We start from the raw sequence: 5,231 nt of genomic DNA on the forward strand, positions 1-5,231 counted from the left end.
GCCTGGTCGCCCCACGCAGCCTGCTGTTCAGTCATTTGGTCATCCCTCACTAAACCCCCTGCCGGCCTGGTCATAGGCAGCCATCTTGTGAGGGTGTGAGGGTTAATTTGCATATTACCTCTTTATTATATAGGATGGTCAGTATTATGATCAAAGCCTGTACATTTTCTACTTTTGGCATTGAGATTTGCAGCTGAACACACAATTGACCTTTGCTTATACTTTATGTACATAAATGAAGGTAGTAATGTTCCTTCAAAGTAAAACATTCTGTAAATGTTAAGAACAGGTTAATGGCTTTTAAAAGTTAACTCAACTTTTCTCTGTCCTTGCTTATTTTTTGTTTACTTAATATGCCAGCGTGGGAAGAGGAGCGTTCCAGTCCCCCAGGTAGTCGTGGTTTTAGAAAGTGTCTTCTTGTCTTTCTAAGCATTTTTTATATGTGTTTTGCTGACCTGTGGTCCCAGGCAGCAGGGCTCCCTGACTCGTAGGTTCTTTACAGCTTCATTCTTAAACAGCATCCCCTCTCATTGCCTTTGGTCTTGAATTCTGCTTTTCTTCTTTTTATTTTTTTTTCCTCCTGTATTTCCCCATTCAGTCTTGTTTGCCACAATCAGACAGACAGAAAGGGCAAGGACACTTTTCTCTTTCATCTGGAATTCTACTTTTCTTGTTGCTAATAGTGCCACTCTGTTCCGTCGGCCCACTCCGTGGTCTTTTCTCACTTAGTTGTAGGTATGTCTCCTATGAACTGCAAGGCAGGCTTTTGTATCTCTTTAAACTCAAACTGAAACTCTTTGTTTTCAGATGGGGTAACTGTGGTGTTTGGATTTTCTTCTACTTAACATTTCATTATACCTTGTTCCTTTTCTTTTGTGGGATTTATTGTCTCTTTTCTGCCTTTCCCCCCTGTTAATTTGGAAGTATTGCTATTTAACTTCATTCTGTTGGTAATAATTTATCTTTAAATTATACCTATGTTTTTTCTGAGTTAGTAACCAGCAAATTAAAGTTTTTAAAATTTATTTTTCAGTTACATTTGACAATTAACCATAAAAATTTTAAATAGCATTACATTAATAACTCTTCTCCCTTATTATTGAAACTGGCGTTTTGGTCACTCTCCTCCACCCCTCTGAGATGAGACCTTTAACATATTTCTGCTTCCCTACCTCTTTTCTGTCACATCCACCCCATTTCCTGCATTTGCTAAAGTAGTTTAGAATTTTAGTTTCAGGTTGTTAATTAACTAGATTATGTAGTTAATTATATATAATTAAACTAATTAAGAACCTCATTCACCAGAAGCTGCTCTCATTTCTGCAGCAGCTCTCTCCCCCTCTCTGCCTGGAGCCAGGAATATATCCTGTCTTGTTCTTGCTGCAAGGCATGAATTTGAAAGACCTATTGGCTGTTCTGATACCTAAGGAGCAAGCCAGACAGTGGTGGTCAGATTACTGTGGACAGGATGTCTGGTGGCATGAGAGGCGTGAAGGAACTGGTATAGGAAACATCAGTTCTTGATCCTTTTCTGAGGCTACAGTATCCCTGAATGCCAGAAACTGCTGACTGAGGCTAAGGGTAGGGGTGGGGAAGAACCCCTGCAGGAGGGCTTATTTTGGCTGCTGGTAACTGGGCCAATCCCAGTAGAGGAACAGGTATCTTGGCTTCAAAAGAGTGGACAAAGAGGGCAGCTCAGCCTCCCCATATGGTCACCATGCTGGACGACGTTCCCACTAATCTACACCCCATGTCTCAGCTCCGTGCAGCCATTACAGCCCTCAACAGTGGAAGTAACTGCCTGAGCATATGCAGAGGGTGTCAACAGAACCAATTGTTGATTCTGATTTACAAAAACTGTGTGGATCTGATTGCAATGCTACCTTGTGTTGCTGCAAAGATCTGCTGGAATCTGTACTGGGAGGCAGCATTACTGGGCCATTGACTAAGCTGGACTGGTCCCACAATTTCACCAACATGTTAGGCTATGCCTTTGCTCAGTTTACTGAGCTCATGTGCTTGTACCTCACCACCCACAGTGACCATGAAGGTGGCAGTGTAGGTGCTCATACCACCACACTTACGAGCAGTGCCCTTTCAGACCCCTACCTGTCGTTTGCAGCAACCATGAACGGGCCAGCAAAGCCCCTGCATGGACTGGCAGATCAGGAAGTCCTTGTTTGGCTGACGCATCTACAGAAGGAAGTTGGCAAAGGTGTGTTAGATGAGAAGTTACTAGACTACATCTGGAACACACTCAATTCAGGATGGGTTGTCCCAGGCTATGGCCATGCACTACTAAGGAAGACTGATCCTGATACATGTGTCAGCAAGAGTTTGCTCTGAAACACCTGCCTCATGACCCCATGTTTAAGTTGCTTGCTCAGCTGTACAAGATAGTGCCCAGTGTCCTCTTCGAGAAGGTGAAGGCCAAGAATCCTTGGCCCAATGTAGATGCTGCTTTAGTATGATGGCATGACAGAAAAGAGTACTACGCAGTCCTGTTTGGGGCGTCATGAGCATTGGATGCACTGGCACAGCTCATCTGGAGCCAGTCTCTAGGCTTCCCTCTAGAGAGGCCCAAGTTCATGAGCACTGATGGTTTGATGAAGTTTGTAATTCTAAGGGCAAAACTGGGGACTGAGGGAAAATGACCAGAAGTGAAGGAACTTTGAAAAAAAGTATGGTTTTGTTTCAGGGAGCTTTTAAAGACTTAAGATTACATTGAATCTGAGACACTGATAATACATTTGAGGTTAAAATATAAATGAAGACTTTAAAAGATGAAAAGTGACCCCTTTTCCCCTAACTAGCTCCTTTCCCCTGACGGGAATGAGTTGCCCATCAGCTGTAGGATGACCAGGACTAATGCATGTGGTGTGGGTTAGATCTGCCCCCCCACCCCCCCATCTCTAGAGTGAGAATCTTCCTCTTTCCCTGTGTAAAGCCGATTGCAGAGAATCTGTAGTGACTTCCGAGCTTTTGGTTCTACTCTGCCCAGCCCTCAGTAGGCCAGCAAACCAGGACTCTGCCCCTTCTGTTTCCATAGGAATCCTATTGGATTGTCAGCTCTACCAAGCCCCATTGCCCTCTCCCATGTGCACAGTCACTTCCTAGCTAGCTGGACATGCTTTGGACATTTTTTTATGCTTCCGGGTGACTATAATAGTTATGAAATTCGTTGTTACTGGCACCTGGTATTTTATTATTTTATTTTTTTAAATTGTTTCATTGCTTAAACTATTACAAAGAGTATTACATATGTCTCCTTTTTTCCCCCGCCCTTGACAATCCCCTGGCCTCCCCTACCCCCCAGTGTCTTGTGTCCATTGGTTTTGCTTATATGCATGCATACAAGTCCTTCGGTTGATCTCTTACCCCCTTCCCTCCTGCCCCCCAACCCTCCCCGGCCTTCCCGCTGCAGTTTGTCAATCTGTTTGAGGCAGCTCTGCCTCTGTATCTATTATTGTTCAAAAGTTTGTAATGGTCTCTATTATCCATGAATGTGTGAGATCATGTGGTATTTTTCCTTCATTGACTGGCTTATTTCACTTAGCATAATGCTCTCCAGTTCCATCCATGCTGTTGCAAATGGTAAGAGTTCCTTCTTTTTTACAGCAGCATAGTATTCCATCGTGTAGATGTACCACAGTTTTCTAATCCATTCATCTGCTGATGGGCACTTAGGCTGTTTCCAGATCTTAGCTATGGTGAATTGTGCTGCTGTGGACATAGGGGTGCATATGTCCTTTCTGATTGGTGTTTCTATTTGATTTTTGTCTCTCTCTTTTTTTAATCCTCACCTGAGCATATTTTTTCCATTGATTTCTAGAGAGAGTGGAAGGGTGGGAGGAGGAGAGGAAAAGAGAGAGAGAAAGAGAGAGAGAGAGAGAGAGCCATCAACATGAGACACACCGATTGGTTGCCTCCTGCATGTGCCCCTACTGGGGCTGGGGAATCTGCAACCGAAGTGTGTGCCTTTGACTTGTAATTGAACCCTAGACCCTTGGGTCCTGGGGCTGACACTCTAACCACTGAGCAAAACTGGTCAGGATTCTTTTCTCTTTTAAAAATAATCCCATAAAAAGTTAAGATCTGGAAATGTTCTAGTCCTCATTACTTTAATGCCTCCTTTGAGATTTTCTGTACATGCTGCACCTCAAGCTGAGGATGCTGCGGACCTCCCTGCCTTGGTCCCTACTAGAGACCTCCTTGTTCAGCGGGTTGTAGAAACCACTGTCTGATGATGGGTCTTTCCCATCATTCGGCTTTATCAGCGCTTATCATGAACTGGCCATTACTCTCTGACTTTCCCCCCCTTTATTTCAGTATGTGTGGGCCTTAGAATAGGAACTTGGGAATGACCATCATGTCCCTATGATGGTCCCAGGGTTACTAGCACCTTTTTTTGAGCAGGGAAATGACTTAAGTTTGACATGCTCTCCTTTGAATATCAGGTGCTAGGGCTGAGGGCATTAAGAATGGTAAGCCTCCTTCCTCATCCCCTGCCACAAGAAAGTATCCCTTTATGTATCAAGGTCCTTATCCCGCCTGCCCCATCCCTAAGAGCTCAGGGTATAGTGTTGGTTTTAGAAGCCCCGTCTGCACAGGTTTTCAGTGACTCAGAATGCTCTACTGCCTTTTCTCTAAGAAAGGGTCAAAATACACTCCTGCGGTGCCCCCTTCCTACCTTACAACTCCTGCCTGTGTTTGTGTGGCTCCCCAACTCCCAGAACCATACTGTTCAGGTGGATACATGGTCTATAAACCCCTTGGTGACTTGTGCAGTCATGTTGAAGATTCCAGGTGGTTCTGTATAAAATGCAAAATAAATTTTTTTATTCACAAAAAAACCCCAAACTAATAAATATTTAAAACATATTGCCTGACCAGTGTGGCTCAGTAGCTGAGCATTGACCTATGAATTCCTGCTCAGAGCACATGCCCAGGTTGCAGGCTCAATTCCCATTAGGGGGCATGCAAGAAGCAACCGATCAATGATTCTCATCATTGATGTCTCTCTCTTTCCCACATGCCGGAAGCCGGTCCATCTTGCTGCTTGACACAGTCGCTGCAGGAAAGAAACATCTGCACAGCATATTTTTCAAGGGACCTGGCGTATATGGCATACTGTTCTTAATATGTTTGCTCCCCTTCTTGGTGCTATGTGTTCATCTCTCCGAGAAAGGTTGTTTCCCCAGGTAGGGATTTTTCCCTGAAGTTAGGGAGGG

The 5,231-nt window shown here is 44.2% G+C and overlaps 1 protein-coding gene and 1 pseudogene across 1 annotated transcript in view; both read left to right on the plus strand.

Moving 5' to 3' along the window:
• Positions 1–5,231, plus strand: part of NEIL2 (nei-like DNA glycosylase 2) — a 14,429-nt gene that overhangs the window by 4,336 nt on the left and 4,862 nt on the right. The gene's annotated exons all lie outside the window — the stretch shown is intronic.
• Positions 1,329–3,028, plus strand: LOC102241190 (annotated as a pseudogene).

This window comes from Myotis brandtii, unplaced genomic scaffold, assembly GCF_000412655.1.
Source record: "Myotis brandtii unplaced genomic scaffold, ASM41265v1 scaffold1282, whole genome shotgun sequence".
NCBI lineage: Eukaryota > Metazoa > Chordata > Mammalia > Chiroptera > Vespertilionidae > Myotis > Myotis brandtii.